This window comes from Python bivittatus, unplaced genomic scaffold (genome assembly GCF_059951505.1).
Source record: "Python bivittatus isolate LINGU-HERP-01145 unplaced genomic scaffold, Pbiv_v1 ctg000210_np1212, whole genome shotgun sequence".
Classification (NCBI taxonomy): domain Eukaryota; kingdom Metazoa; phylum Chordata; class Lepidosauria; order Squamata; family Pythonidae; genus Python; species Python bivittatus.
Genome location: NW_028277053.1, coordinates 9,041,346 through 9,058,725, shown reverse-complemented (window position 1 = coordinate 9,058,725; position 17,380 = coordinate 9,041,346).

Sequence of the window (17,380 nt, the reverse complement as noted above, 5' to 3'; positions counted from 1 at the left end):
TCTGAATTTATTTTTTGCTATTTTACTTGATATGGTGCAAATTTTTGACCAAGGAAAGATGGGTACTCCCAAGGCACTTCATGCAAGAGTGGAATCCCATTTGGGGGGACGTTGCAAATTCATTCTCATGGCAAATGCATTTCAAGTTCCCAAAAGGAGACAGAAAATGCCAAATGCCAAGACAGCTTAGACCTAAAGTGAGAACATGAGCTTGCTTTCTCTGAGAATCGGACACCCATTTCCTTATCTGGTACTTATTTCTCCTCCTCCTCCTCCTCCTCCTCTTTCTCCTTCACCTCCACCACCACCACCACCTCCTCCTCCTCCTCCTCCTCCTTCTCTGGTACCTGGTTAAACAAACTTTGCAAAGACACTCTTTCGATGTCCTCCTACCCTCTCATTTTAATTTCTCAGAGAACTAGGGAGAGGGGGATAAAGGGAATCTCAAATAAAACAGGGAGCAGATATTTGTGGAAAAGATCTAAAAATAGCATGGAAAGAAATACTCGATCTGTTTTCAGCTCACAGGCTTCCCTTCTGTATCGATATTCTACGGAGCATTTCTCATTTGATTACAGAATTAGAGGGTTTCTGTCAATGCACATCAAGTTCTCATGTTCTGTGCTGGTTGAAATACAATGGAATATTATTTCTATTAATCTCAAACAGTGAATATACAGTGTGGCTGACTTAGTTTTCACATTTATGGCTGGAGGGGTCCACATGGGGGTCAAAAAAGTCACTATGATGGCCACACTACTGCAGTCAAACCCCTTTTCTGACACACACATACACACACACACACACAGGCACAGACACCCTGTCTTGTGGACACCTCTATCTATGTCTATGGATAAGATAAAAGTAATCTTCTTTAGGGAGGCGTCACTGAGGAACAGGAAAAACATGTAATTTAGATTAAAAACTGATTTCATCAACTTTGTAAGTGGGAAACATCCATATTTAGTAGGGTCCCCCCCCCTTTTTTGGGGAACACTCCCTAAAAAGGACTAATAATTGTCATTAAAAAATATATATAAATTTGTACCTTGACCCCCGGCTACTGCCTGGATAACTCCCTGAAGTTTTCTTGGCAAACATTTTTATGGCTAAACCACATAATTATTTATTATTATATACTAGGTGGGATTTAGGAGTTGATTTTTAAATGCACCCACGATCCAATAGCTTTTGATTCTGTTACCACTGAGGTTTGGGGAATGAACATCGCCTTTGATTTGTGAAACAGCAAGGCAAAAATCTGTATTGCTGATGGGTGCATATTTTGCACAAGACCTATCAGGAAGCCAAAAATCCTTGCAGGTGCCAGGCCATTAAAGTCTGTAGCTTGGGACTACAGCAATAAAACCTAACCAATTAGTTGGAAAGAGTAGCAGACAAAGATGTCCTCAATCTATATACAGTATTAAAAAAAAGTTAGAAAAAACTTTGCATCTCAATTTGAAAAAGTCTGCATTTCCAGTCCAGCTTTGATTTCTGCATCACTGTGTACTCTTGGGCTACCTTTAAAAACTGTTAATGAATCTCTGTTTATCCTTAGTGGAGTATTGCTGTGATTGACTGAAAGCAAGAAAAACCTCATTTTTATATTAAAAAGCCAAAAGCAGATGACACTTTAATCCCTGGTGCTATGGCTCCGCCTTCTGTTTTAATAAATTGCTTTTCATGACAGTGCAAGAAAGTGGCCACAGTAGTATCTCCAAGCAGATTATTTATTTATTATATTTATAACCTGCTGCAAACAGGAGAGCATATGCAATATGTTGTATTCTGTGCCATGCGTGGGGAGAAGGAGTTGTCCATCTTGATGGACAATATACCAACAAATCAGAGGCACACCCATGGGATCACCGCTGTCAGGACGCATAGCAGAGACTGTAATGCAATGCCTAGAAGCTATACATACACACATGTATGTATGTATTTAGGTTCCACACATACAACCTAAAGTATGGATCCGATATGTACATGACACCTTTGTTATAATAAGAAAGGAACTACTAGAGAAGACCCATGAAACTTACCAACAACATCTTCAAAGGAATAAAATTCACTAGAGAGGAAGAAAACAACAACACACTACCCTTCCTGGATATCCTGATCAGCAGAGGAAACAACAGCAAATTAAAAACCCAAGTCTATCGGAAGACAATCCACACTAATCAAGTACTCCATTACCAAAGTAACAACCCAAGATCCCACAAAAGGAGCTGTGTAAGAACATTATTAAGTGAGCACAAACACATTGCAACAACCCAGAACAGCAGAAAAAGGGAAAAGACCACCTATACAACATCTTCCAACAAAATGGATACCCACGTAACTTTATCAAAAAGTGCCTGACCACTCAACCTACTACAACACAACCCACACAAGCCATGAAAAGGATCACACTGCCATACATCAGAAACATCTCAGAAACCACCAACAGATTATTACAACCATATGGCATCTCTGTAGCACACAAACCAACAAAATCACTCCAAAATATCCTAAGTAAACCAAAAGACCCAGCTGCCCAAGAAGAAAAAACAGGAGTCATCTACAACATACAGTGTAAGGACTGTAACAAACACTACGTAGGACAAACAAGCAGAAGACTAGCAGAGCGCATCCATGAGCACCAACTAGCAGTCAGAAGACATGATGAAAATTCCTTAATTGCACAACACATGGACAGACTCAACCACAGTTTTAACTGAGAAACTGTCAGCATTTTAGACCAAGCCAAATCCAAATATGCAAGAGAATTCTTGGAAGCCTGATATTCAGACAAGGCAGCAATTAACCGACACATAGAGATTAACAGCATCTACATACTATTCAAAAGAAACAAAAGACCAGAAGATCGCCTCACCAGTATTCAATCACCAGCAATCATCTCCAGCAATCATCACCCAGATAAGCAAAGGTCACCACCAGGCACACAATCAAGCAGTCAACATATGCTAATCAATGAACTACCAGAAGAGCAAAACAGAACCCCCACCCCCACCAGCACTGGCAAAGCAGGCCACAGCAGATAAATAGAGAGCCACCCTCATCTCATTTTAGCACTGAAGATGTTACCTAGCCGGGTAATGAAACGTTTGCAAGAAAAGAACCAAGCTCAGAGAACCCCAAGGACTCCATTGTTCATCTTTGTATTACTAAGTCTTTTTGCTTTCCCTAAAGCTTTGCTGTAGTCATATCCCCTTTAACTGAATTATTGATATAAAACATGCTTCAGTTAACTTATACTACCTTTATATTGAAGTAAAAGAATATAGGGCAATTGGAGTTCTTTTTTATATTGGCTATTTATACACTGTGTGTGCATCTAGAATTGCAAAGGGCATTGAGGATTCAAGGAAATAGAGCCTCCAATAGAAGAGACTATCTGTAGCTCAGGGTTAAATTGTGGAGTCCTTGGTGCTCTCTGAGCTTGGTGGTTGGCTTGCAGATGTTTCATTACCCAACTAGGTAACCTCATCAGTATGAGTGAGTGTGGGGTTTGTGCCCTGTTTATTTACAGTAGCTTGCCTTGCCAGTTTTGGTGAGGGTGTGGTTTCCTCCTTGGTGTTTCCTTGATTAGAACTTTGTTTTCTGCCTGAGTGTTTGTCTGGTGCTGCTCCCTGCTTATCTGAGTGTTGGCTGCTATAGGGGATGCATCTTTTTATTTCCTTCCTAGGTTTTTTATTGTCTCTTTTGAATGGTGTGTAAATGTGGTTTATTTTTATGTGTCTATTGTTGGCTGATTTGTCTGAATGCCAAGCTTCCAGGAATTCCGTAGCGTTTTTGGATTTGGCTTGGTCTAAGATGCTAATCGTTTCCCAGTTGCAACTGTGGTTGAGTCTGTCCACGTGTTGTGAGGTTAAGGAGTTTTCACTGTGTCTTCTGACTGCTAGCTGGTGTTCATGGATGCGCTCTACTAGTCTTCTGCCTGTCTGTCTGCATACTGGCTGTTGCAGTCCTTGTTGTAGATGACCCCTGTTTTTTCTTCTTGGGTTACTAAATAGAGCCTGTTCTAAACACTTATCCACCGGCACATACACAATACATTCAGATTTTCTGGCATATTCCTGCAGGCTTACAATGGCCTGTTTTAGTATAGAGAAGAGGCCATCTGCCTGTAGTTGCATTTGGCCAAAGAGTTTCCCCATCTATTATATTTTGTATCAACCTGTCCTGACCTTTAATGCAGAGTTAGAACTATAAGGTTAGGGGCCATAATCCTTAAAAAAAAAAATCAGTTATGTTGGGAGAACATGCCTTGTCATGTTTAAAATGTTAATTTTTCATTCTGCCAAAAGGATTGATAATTCCAGCCATGTGCCCTTTGGAGAGCTGAATGGATCAGACAGTTTTAAGAAATAAAGCTTCTTTTGCCCTTGCTTCTGTCAAGGAAAGGGTCGTATGTGCAGATGTTTACAAGTGTTTGCAGTATTAAAAGGAAGGTCCCATTCAGCTCTGGCTAATTTGGATATTTTTTCCCTTTTGCGTCTGCTGCAAAAAAGGGAAAAGAGAAGAAAACGATGTCCTTTATATAATTTCCTTAGTAAGACCTCACACAGTTTCTAAGTTCCAAGAATAAAGAGAAAGCAGGTTAAAAGCATGCTGGATCAAAAGTCAAATTAAATCCAGATTGTTTGTTCTTATTAACTGATACTTTAATAAGATAAACTGCAGTGACAGTACTTAATTAAATTGACATGACTTTTTTTAATAGCAATGTAGACAACCTTGTATCTCAGAATGACAATTTTATCTAACCAATAAAACAGGTAAAATATCTGATTTTTAAAATATAATCAAGTAAGCATGCAAAAGATTTATTTCAGCAAGGGCTAGTTTGAAATAGACAGTTTTCAGAGTATGCAGTGAAAGGCAACCAATTTTTCTTTCTTTCTTTGTAGGTAGACCACTTTTATTATCCCCATTTTGCAGATAGTAGGCTGAAGGTGCTGAAACTAAATCCACAGGTAAAATGATATTTGATCAGGATGTTTCCAATTTTGTGCATTGCATTCATACTCTAAAGCAGTGTTTCTCAACCTCAGCAACTTTAAGATGGATTTCAATGCCCAGAATTCTCAAAAATCAAGCATGCTGGCTGGGGACTTCTGGGAGTTGAAGTCCCTGCATCTTAAAGTTGCTGAGGTTGAGAAACACTGTTCTCCCTTAGACATCTCCTATGTCAGGATCCTCTTTTTCAGTGCCTGAAGCTCCTCAAAGTGAAGCCATCAAAATTCATCTGCAAATAAAGGAGGTCTGAATTTCAGCAAAAAATAAAGTAACACCAAAAATTAGTGTCATGCCTCCAACCAGGTTTAAAACATGCCCAACTTTAAAAGACAAAAGACTCAGCAAAAAAAAAAAGACACCCCCCCCCAAAGGGGCTGATAATGCCAGCCACGTGCCCTTGGGAGACCAGATGTTTCCAGATGTTACCAAAGAGACCAGACCAGGCGGTATGTGCAGATGTTAGAAGAGTTTGCAGCATTGAAAGCCCGGCGCTCTGGAGCACCTCGATCCACATCTCCATGACGGTTTCTTGGTGCCTTTGAAACACTTCTAGTGGTCGAAGGGTTTCCCTGGCTGCCGAGTACAAGCAAGGTTATAAGCCTCGTTCTTTCAACATCCATTTCTTTCCAGCTTCCATGGAGAGAGGGGGAAAATTGAGATAAAGAAGTGTTATTAAAATTGTGACACGCGGCTATAGGAGTATGTTGAGAGGAGAAGGAGCAGAACATCAGGAAAGGAATAATGAAATGCAAAAATCAGCCCAACTGACAATTGAGACCCTGTGTAGCAGCTTAGCCTGTTGGTCTGAGGCGATTTGTCATAATCAGCAGCACTTTTCTCATTAGCAAAAAGCCATTACCAGCGGACTTTATCAGCAGCTGCGAGTTATCGTGGGGCACGCAGCAATCCTAGCGTGTAGTCAGGAGGTTCAGCCGGGGTCCCGCAGCTTTAATAAGCCACCAACTCCTTCCCTAAGTTGCCAGTCAGGTGTCACTACCCTGCTCAGTCAGCCAGCCAGGAGCAGTCTATTAACCAGCTCCCTGCCAGCCAAGACTCCTCCTGTTTCAGAGGGCAAGGAAAAGCAGTTTTCTTCCCCTCCAGCCCAAAGGGCCATTCCTCAGTGTCCCCAACTTGCCCCCACCCCCTGCCCTCCAAACCTCCCCATCCCATCTGACCAGCATCCTGGCCCATTTTCCCCTACAGATTGCTCTGTTCTGATTCAGGGTTCCTCCTCTGACACTAGGAAGGGTAGTTATTCCACAGCAGCCCTCCACCCCATCCAGGACTGTCTTCTTTGAAATGTGCCTACATTTTGTTATGAACCTCAGTGATTAGCAGCTGAAGTTCCCAGTCCTTCCCTTTCTTCTGCAGAAGCCCACTCTTTCTTCCTTAGGGTTTCCTGGATCAAAGTGGGGGTTTACTATAGGTAATATTGTAAGTCTCTTCCTCTGTATTAATGAAGAACTTCAAGGAGGATGGTAATAGGGCTTTCCAAGAATATTGTGAATGTAAACTGGACTCTTTCCAAGGTCCAGCTGATGGGGAAGAGGCTCACAGATCTAAAAGGTTAATTTGACTGGTCAAAGCGATGGTCTCAACTACAATTAGGAATATAAACTAAAGGGATAACAAGTGGTTTATTATAATTGGCTGGCAGGATGTTGTTCCTTGTTTATTTCTGCTTTGTTTAAACTCTGAAATATCTGGCAACCATTTCGAGATAAAAGTATTAAGAAATGCATTAAGAGCCAAAAGAAAATCCAAACAATATGAACCCACAACCAACTAGTGTTGAAGGCATATTGGAAGGGGGTAGTGTTGACCACCTTGAAGAGATGGGGCCGAAGGAACCACAAGGGAAAAGTGTTCCAAACTACAGGGGCTACTACAGAGAAGTCGGGCTGCCTAGTCCATGCCCAATGGATGTCTCAAGGCAATGGGATTCTGGGAAGGTAGTGGCTGATGGGACTCAGATCTGCACTGTGTCTGACTTTAAAGCTTCAGCCCAGCCCTTTGAATTGGGCCTGGAAGCTTTCTAACAATCCACATGACAACTATAAGATTGGTGTTTTTCTGCTCGGGCAGGGTTGTCCTGCTAGCAAGTTCAAACATGTGGTGACATGTTATATACACGTAAGAACGTTCCACTTCCATCATTCATTGCATCAGAGCTATATAGGGCTGGGTTTACAGATATGAGGGAGTAATAAAAGAACCAGTTAAAACCTTCTACAAGCCAAGTTTAGTTAGCTAATTCAATAGCTGGGCTCCCCTCGGTTGGCTGTATATATTGGCTGAATTCACAGATTAGGCTCAATTATAAACCATGTTTTACAAACCACAGCATCTGAGTTTATATAATGCAATTAAAAAAGTACTAGCATGTGATTAAAGCCAACCAACATTTGGTTTTATAGTAACTGAACATGACCAATTCTTTTCTATCAGATTCTTTATTAAATTATCTTTGTAGTTTACTGCAACTCTTTGCCTCATCTTACCCATTTATTAGGCTGTTGGCTGCACACTTTCCTGTTATAAGAAAGCTCTGGAAACAGACTGTCCTTCTCAGAATTCAAGACCAGTCAGATATCATACAAGAACATTCAATTATTAATAATGATACTGTAGGTGATGACGTTATGGAAAGGTCACCCAGGATTGGAGGTGCAGACTCCTTTTAGATATACACCTCACCAACATGCTGGTCATGATGGCTGTTTCCCCACCACTAACAGAGTGGAGACATAGATTGTTCCTTCATCAAAACTGTCGTGCTGTTTACCTGTGCTGTATCAAGATCACTAGAGGAAATAGCATGCTGGAGGGAATAGATTAATGGTTTTATGGTGGGTACGGTAGGACATGTTTTGTGGCCCTATTCACTAAGTTGGCCAATTTGTTCAGCCTCCAAAAGAGGCCAACTGATCTCTAGTCCAAAATGACATCTTTCCTCTGCATTAAAAGGGTATGAAAGGAGGCTTGAATAACACATATACCCAGGCGGGTTCATGGGGCATCATTCAGATCCCTTGGCCAATCTGGATAGATTTCCATTTCTTGGGCACAGTGCAACAAGATTTTCTTTCTTTCAGCAAGGACCCAAAAGATACCATCTACCAAAATAAAGGCATTGTGTAGATTTGTGGTGTGACATATAAGGAACACAAGCAATTTATCACATGATCACTATGAGGCTGTCTCCCACTAGTTCCTATAACCATGGTTGTCATGCAACATTTTGTAGTTGTGCTAGCATAACTTTCAAGGTGGATGCTGTCCCTGCAATCTATCCTCCCCTGAAGTAATTTTCCATGAGCAATTCCCTGTGTTTTTCTGTTTTCAGTCAATTAAACAATTGATTCCTCCTCACTTAAAATTATGAAAATATAATAATACTACTTCTTAAAGATAGGAAGAGATTTGTTCATCTAATGTTGCATTTTTGAACCAATGCAACTGGTTCATTTAATCACCATTCAAAATAATTATTCTCTGAATTTTTAGGGCAGTTTACCAGTAATAAAAAAACCCCTCATATAGAGACAGGTACAAAAATGCATTATTTTTGCCAGATTTTCTCATCCCTACTAGTTATTTATTTTATTTTATACATATTTCATTCATAGTGTCAATTCCAAGAAATATTTTTGCCTCCTTTAGGAAACATTTATGGTCTCACAAAATCTAAAAAGTGTATATTATGCAACTATAAATCCAAGTAACTTGATTAACCATATGCACACAGTGCATATTAATACTTTTAAATGTCTTAGAGAACTGGAAATATTTAATCTTTTTTTAAAATAACATGTTTGTAATAGATTTCTGGAATTAAGTCAAACTGGTATAACATGATGATCATAATTAGTATCATTAGGGATTGAGGGGCAGAGTCTTACATCCTGATATTTCTCCTGCTATTCTAACTTGAGATGAGCTGGACTAAGGTGAATCACTTCTCCTTCAGACTTGATTCCCTGCCCCAAGTGTGCTATCAACAATCCAAAAACTGATTTGCAAAGTCTGCTAAATTCTGGTAATGGAAATAGAAGCCCTAAAGATGAAGTTGACAGCCATCTCGTCATCTTTCTCTGTTAGTGCTGAAATTCCAAACATTTGGATTATCTCAGCAGTCATCTCACATAAGCTATGAAAAGCAGTTGAATGAAGCTTCTTAGTCCTCGATAAGTGAGGTCCTATGGAGAAAACCAACATCACATCAATGACATTTTAGGACTTCCTTGAACCACTCAGGTAAGATTCTGTGAATTCCTGCTAGTTCCACATCAGGAGACTCGTACAGATGGGCCTGGCACTCAACTGACAGCTCTTCAGGCAGGATGTAACTGCTTGGAGGCTAACTTGGCAGGATGATGGGCACTTGATCCAAATAAGCTTTATTCAATTGTTAAGTGACCTGCATTACAACCTACAAGTACCACCTATGAGTAAGTTTGTCTGTAAATGGATCTGTAAACATATGCTGCTGCCACGGTTCCTTCTCTGCTTCCCAGTCTGTGATCCAAGAGGTGAATCATCTTTGTGAACTCCTCTCTTTCTTCACTGCCACTGAGGGCATGATGGATTCACAGCTCATTCTGCTGTCAGTTTAAAACTTAGGCTCTTCTGATTTGCCGTAGTAATATGTTAAGAAAGCTTGTTGACATAAAGTAGGTCACAGCATAACCTTTACTAATAAAACACAATATTTTGAGGATAACTTTATCTCAGATTTAAACCCTAACATTTCAATTGCACAGCATTACTTCAAATTAAAATCAGTTTCCAAGTTAACTTTTTTTTTTGTCCTGGCTAATCATTTTGCCCTAATCTAGAAATGGTAGAGAAATTCACCTGTCCCCTGCTGCTCCATCCCCAATTCTTGGTTTCTATTTCTGCTGGTATCAGCCCTTCTCTCTTGGTCATTCTTTCTGCTCTCAGAGCTTCCACAGCCTAATTTCAATTTTAGGTACTTCTTAACTGATTCTTTCCCTTTTCATCTTTGCTCAACAGGCCTTCTACACAGCTCTGTCCAATCCTGAGGCAGGTTTTAGCAATTTGGGCTACTAGACAACAACAGAGAGAGCTGGTGTTTTTGATATTTCTTTGCTGTCATCTAATGGTCCTCCAGATTTTTGCAGCTCAGATCTGGCAGTCTTAAGTTTCTGTTTCCTCACCAGATCTCTGGACCACTCTGTCTCAGTTGTAACTCTAACCTTAGCTAAAACAAGTTGCACTCTGGTCATTAGCTGAAACTGGTTATGGTCTTAACCTTCCTGTGGTGGGCTGCAGCATTTTTGTCAACATCATTTCAGAATATAGGATTATTCTGCAATAGTTTTTAGAAAATGGAGAAAGACTTAACAGTCTTTCACAACCTCTAAGGGTGATGACAATTAAAATTAGTCCAACGTATTTATCTACAGAAAATTGTTCTAATGCACCAAAGAACCTTTTGCCGTTCATGCCACTGTGACATACTGCGGCTCTTCTAAAGAAATGGCTTTGGTCTGGATAACGCTGTCTCCTCTGCCTTTCAAAAGACAGGATAGTGCAGAGGAGATACAAAAACAATTTTTTCAGTGACCTTGGTCATCCCATGAATTCACAGATGGATGTTTTGCATTGATACTTTACAGTTAAAGTAATTGGGTGGCTCAGTAGAAGTCTAGCTACATATTACACAGAATGAGGTGGTAAACTGAAATCATAGAATCCAGACTGTAAGCCCAATTGATAAAACTTTTCCCTATATTACCATATCAAAACTACCCTTCACTTGCTACCCAATGTGAATGAGGTTTACTGTAGTCTGTAATTGATTTGCTAATTTACTCCATCCATGGCAAGAGTTCCAAAAATGCAATCTCTACTCCATTTGCTAGTTTACCTGCTTCATAAAACTTGTTGAATTCACCTCCCTGTGTCGGATGCACAGACATTTTCTTGATAGCTTTTATACATTGCCCACCCCCCAAATATAAACCCATAATAAAAGAAAAGAGAGGAAAAGGAATGCCAGTTTATCTGTGCCTAGCTGTTCTTGTAGAGGCAAACAAGGGAAAGACCTATGGGAGCAGCAGGGTTAATAGTAAAGCCTGTCCCTCCCCCCCCCCCTTTTCGCTTTTGAAATGGCTCTATGGTTCGAGAATGACTCTTTGCTTCCCCTCCTAATCTGTATTTTACGAGTGAGAAGCTTTGCATTATGCAAATCGTTAGATAGGAACAGGTGACATTTCAGCAAAGAACATGATCAGCAGCCCAGGCCTGGATTGGGCTGCTGATTTATACATTAGTATTTGTCACAACGATTGCAAGTGCTTCAGTCTATACTCTGCAATTTGCTTTTTTTCCCCCCTTCTCCTCCTCCTTAAGGTGGAAACTTTGGCAAAGTGTTGGAATAAGGAGCCAGCTAAGCCCCAAGTAATGCATAGGCTGAATGGGCTTCCCACAAATAGCTGATGGATTAATTTTTCACACACACACACACACAATTATTAAATAATTAGATAGGGTCAATTGTCATTTTGCATTTTGATTTTAGCCAGGGTACATTGTGATGAATTCTTGGATCTCTTCTTCTGAGGGTATCAAAAGCAAATTGGATCATTAACCCAACAAACAATTGAGGTACCAGAAGTCTTTCTGCTCACACCTTCCTCCCTTTTGACCCAGGCTTAGTGCAGACTGGCCTTTATGCAGAGAAGCATATTTAAGGCAGTAAGTGAAACTGTGAAAGTGGAAAAGGTTTACTGGTTTTGTACCCCATTTATTTGCTGATTGCTAGGTTTATGCTTATCAACAGCCTGGTTGCCCCATCAACAGAACAGGGGGAGAACCATTTTTGGAGAGCAGAAATGGATGATGTTCCTCTGTATTCACCCTGTCCCATTGCAAATGCAACCTCTGGTCCTTTTTTGGGGGGGTGTGGTTTCAAAGTACTCTATGTCTCTTTATGTTCCCAAGCTTCTCTTGAGTCTTTCTGTCCATTTTGGCTGGAATGCTTTACTTTATTATATGTTAATGCCAGCAGTTCATTGGCTCCTTCACAGAGGCAGGAGCATTCCACAGTCTCTACTGTCTTCTAGGGAAATGCTATAATAGCATAGTGGTTATAACACTTGCCTTATAAATAGAAGGTGGCTGGTTTGAAACCTAATAATATGATTTTTTAGATTACTATTTTTCTTCCTATGAGCTAGCTACTTTTTCTTCAGCTTTTTAAAAAGAAGTCTCACAGTGTATCATTTCATCATTTCACCAGTCATTTGCAACAGAAGGATTTTTACCCAGGTGAAATTGAGGCGACTGGAAAAATGATGAAACAACAGGTTTTCTGTTTGCAAGGCAAATGGTATAACCACTGTGCTATTATAACATTCCTGGTGAAAGTAGCTCTAGACGACATTAGAGACTGCGCAAAAATAAAGAAAAGTTTATTTCAGAGCTGGTGGTTCTGCCTGCATATGTGTCCATTTTCATGTTTTAATCTTGTATATATAATTAAATTTAACTTTGTGCCTGTATGTACAGGCCCAAAGAAAGGAAAGTGATTAGCAATTTGTTTCTTGGAAGAGAAAGGTGGGAGGACACAACACTGCAAATTGTCCAGTTGGAGGTCATGAATAGCCTGCAGTCCAAACTGAATACCTTACAAGCTGTTGCCAAAGTATCTTACTCCAGACAGAATTTTCTCAAGCCAACTTAGAGTCAAGCTGGCAGGGCAGGCAAGGAGCTGCTTAAAGCTTTATATGTCTATTTAGAAGTAAGCTCCTTTGAATTCAAAGGGGCTTACACCATGGGATAAAAGCTTGAATGCTACTTGTTCTCAGTTTTTGATTTCACATTAAGTGAGGGACTGAAACATGGCCTATTCTCCAAATATGTATTAAACAACATTTGCTAAACATCAGATTGGTTTGAAAGACATACAGTGGTATTTAGGGGCTGTTCATCATCCTGGCCTTTAGTGTCTAGCGCAGTGCTATAATAATTACCCAACCAGTATTTACCAAATGCAAAACTGTGACAAATTTACTCAAATGCAGATTGATTGCACAAGTCTTTTGTGCAAATTTATTCTGTTATCCCTTTGGGGAAACACTTTGCTTCAGAAAAGCAATGGAATAATGAAGTTGATGTAGCTAGAGCATAAGTCAAAACCTGAACAAAAGGGATTCAGGATTCAGTGTGGGATTCTCCCAACCTGGAACATCTAGTCCTGAGAGCGTGGTCAAGGTGACCATCTTCATTCACAAGTTGGATGAATGGATGAAAGCCAGCCTGGGTACTAGTGGGAACTCTGGCTTCACACAATGCCTGGTCAGTCATTTGCTTCTGAAGTCCAGTAATTGCACCCCCATACATAGAGATCAAGTTCTATGTAGAGAAATGTGTAGATCATATTTTACTGTATTAAGTCTCCATTAAGGGTTTTAGCTTCCCATGCTGGCATGAAATAGATGGCTGCAGAATATATTGGCTGTCTAATACATGGGCTTACTACCTGCTTTCCCAGACAAACACATGGTATGTACTAATAACATGTCCTATTTAATTTCATATACTGCAGAATTAAGGCATTTTTCATTTATGTTGTAAAGAAAGGGTTAACCTCAATATTTTTACTTTTATCCATTACTGCTGTGACAAAGTAAGTCTGTCATACTAACAGTAAACACTTTCTTATTAGACTCTGTGAATAATTCACAGTGCATGTAATACAAACTCAAAAATAGGCAAACCATCCCAGCTGGAGGACAGCTTGGTCACTGATGATGTTCAGTTGCAGAGGAGAATTGACAGTGTAACAGAGCATGCAGCAACTTCACATAAACCACAAGGCACAAAGCAAGACTGAGGACCAATGAATCTTGTCAATGACTTAAATGGGACTCCTGAAACCACAGAGATATGTTAATGATCCACCGAAGTTGAGTCAATATGAACATATATTCCTTTCATTTAACCATCCTTTGAGCCACGGGAAAGAGGAACCTCTCTTAGCTCTGTTCAGACCTCTCTCCCTGCTCCCCCATCAAATCTTCTAAAGGTTCCAGTGGAATTGTATTGTTATGGGACACTCTTTTAATCAGAGCTAATTACTTGGTGGTCTTTGAATATAGACCGTAGTCTTCATTGGGAGTCCCAGTTTTACAGACTATTATGGAGGTATTAGTGAGGTTTTTGAGTTGCAGTTGACTATAAGTATAGGAGTTTTTTTCTTTAAAAAAATCCAGTTAGAATAAGAATCCTAAAATAATTTTAAAAAGAGCAGGGGAAACATTGGGTGGCATATTAAAGAGATATATCCATCATCCTTAAACTAAATCGGCTTCAGTACTGGTTAGACCACAGCTGCCTAGATTTTATCAGGATTTGCAACTGGGCTAAGCCTCAGGATGGACTATTCACACTCTATTCCTTGTTAGAGACTCAGACTTTCACAGTTATGAAGGCTTTCCAAAGCAAAGTATACATTTCATTATAATTTAATGACAACTGGATGCCTGCTGCAACTAAAGATTTAGCTGATTAATCCATTAAAAGAGATGGAATTCATTCTCTGTTTCAAGATTTTTGACCTAGAGTCCTCTAGATACAAGTCCACCAGCACCTCCTGTTGGTGAGTGCCTTTGTTATCTTCATTTGTGCCTGCTATAGAACATGTAAACCATATAAAACACTTTATATTGAATATATAAATATAGCATGGAACTGTAAAATGTATCATCCCTGCAGAAGATTTTCCCCCAGTCATAAAGTGTTTGTTCAAATAAATGAATTGCTGATTGAACATTGCATCTGAGCATTGATTGGTTACTCACATCATAGGGAATATTATCACTAAATAGAGCTTTAAAGTGTATGAAGAAGACACAAGGAAAATGGAGAGAGAACTTGTGTCAAACTTGGTTGTAACCAATTCTAATAATTCTGCTTGGAAGTGATAATAAATGGTAATAAATAATAACATTTACAAGATTGATAGCCTTTGTGGGTTTCTTTAATCTATTGATTTTAATAAATGAGAGCACAGAAACAAAAGGAAAAAGAAAAAATACATCATTTAGCAAGTGCTTCAGCTGACCTGACAAATGGCCTCTAGATTGCAACATTTTTAAAATACATTCTTGGATGTAAATAATAATACTTGTTGTTGCTAATTTTGCAAAATCACTTTCCTCTGTTCATGGTCCTTTAGGGTTAGTCTCAAACATGTTGTCCGTAAAAAAAGTGGTAAATGTGCCAACGCCTGAAACATGCAAAGTATATAATGAAAATAAGGCAGTAATAAATATAATTGAACCACTTCCCATCATGACAGGACAACAATCATAAACATTCATTGTGATATGTACATCAGTTTGTACATGAGCATATCTTTGTGACTATCAGAAGTACTTGTAGGCAGAAACAAGGGATTTTGTTAACACACCCTAGATTTAATCAGGATCATTTTAACTGATTTCAGAAGATAAGCAGGAGCAACTCTGGTTAGGGCTTCAGTGGCAGATCACGTGGGTAATTCCAGGGCTGCTGGTTAGACAGGGATGTTGAGAAATATTCTGGAAGAAGACAATAGCAAAAGGTGTTCATAATACTGTCAAGAAAACTGCGTACTTGCAACCACCAAAAGTCAAGATTCTCAAGATTGCCTTTACTTTTCTAAGATCATCAATCTTGGCCAATAAACAGCATATTTCCCTTTTGAAAAAAATACTACGCTGCTTTTCAAGAGCATGGTCTTCTTTGCTGCTTTTCAAAATTATGGTCTTCCTGGAGAGCCCAGGAAGATCTAACAGTATTGACTTAGTGGGGAAATCTGCTCACAGAAGATAAATTTCACTGATGCCTCTTTTACCCTGTGATATCCTGGGCTAGAAAAACCTGCCCTGGATTTTGGAAAACCACAAGAATAGTGAAGAAGCTGGTACCGGGAAAAAGAAAAATTGGGGGAAGGGAGAATCCTGCTCCTCTTTGACAACCACAAATGACTGTTAGATCAGAGTGGCTTCCATGAACGGGTCGCAGACTGCCCCATAAAATAGATTTCTGGAGTCTTGCTCCAATGTCTTTATTTTTCAGTCTTCCTGTCCAGAGTACCCCAATGTTGCAATATAGCAAAACATAGTTGAATGTGATTTTTATTTTGTAGTCCTATCATCCCTTGATTGCAGTTTCATTGGGGGTGAAAACACATGAAATACCAAGTACAACAATACATATACTCTTGTTTGGGAGAAGCTTTGATCTTTCGGCATGCATAGTAACTTTTTGCCAAATATTCTAATAGTGAGCCATGAAGCAAAACATTTTAGGAACCATATCTTAAGAACCCTGTCCATTAGGTACCAAACATGTAGAACTTCGATAGACACATTTATTTCAGATAAATTATATTTAGCTTGGGCTTGAATACTTAGGTTGCAATAGCATACATTGTCTAAATGTTCTGGCTGATATACCAACAATTGTAGGAAAGGTCATAAGGAAGAGGAGGAGGGTAGAGGCATAATGTGGGGTTGTGTAGGATCTCTAAAATAGCATACTCAGAAATGCTGTCCTTTCCCTTTGAAGCAGAACTGAGAAAGCAAGTCACATATGTACTGCACTGACAGGAAGGAGCTAATTGTATGTACAGTATGTACAGGTATGTACAGTACATAAGAAATGGATTGGGGAGACACTCATGGTTACCCCTGATGAAGAACTTTGGACTCCAGAGATGATCCCATTTGCCTAGATGCAGCTTTGCATTCCTTCTGAACTTTCTCCAGAATGTCCAGAAGCTAGAAGAGGACTCTAATTATGCATGGAACAACCTCCTTCTGGGCCTTGGAAATGCCCGAGAATACAAGCTTCACTTCCCTTTTTAGAAAGGAGGCCAGGATGTTCTCCAAACAGCCTCAAAGCCATGCTTCACTGAAAGCTTTGTTAAAGTGAAGCACAGCCCTTTAAGCCTTTGCACCAGCCCTTGCACTGAACATCCAAAAGGCCACACAGCAGCATTTAAGCATTTAAGATAATGACAGGTGAACAACCAGTCAAGGTGAATCTAACAGATGCAGGTGTAAATATCCCCAGTCATCCAAATGGGAAAACAGTAAACCTAGCAATAAAGGTAGAGTTAGGTGGAACAAGCAAAAAACTCATCTGACCAAACCCTATAATACAGCATATTTCATATTTCTACATTAATAAAAAGAACAGTAAAAAGGACAACTTAAAAAGATATGAGCGCTTAAAATTCTAGGCAAAGAATTCTGGGAAAGATTTCTTGAATTCTGGCTGTTCCCAAAGCCCTACAGATGGGCAGCAATTATTCTGGAACAGTCTGTTTTTGTGAGTT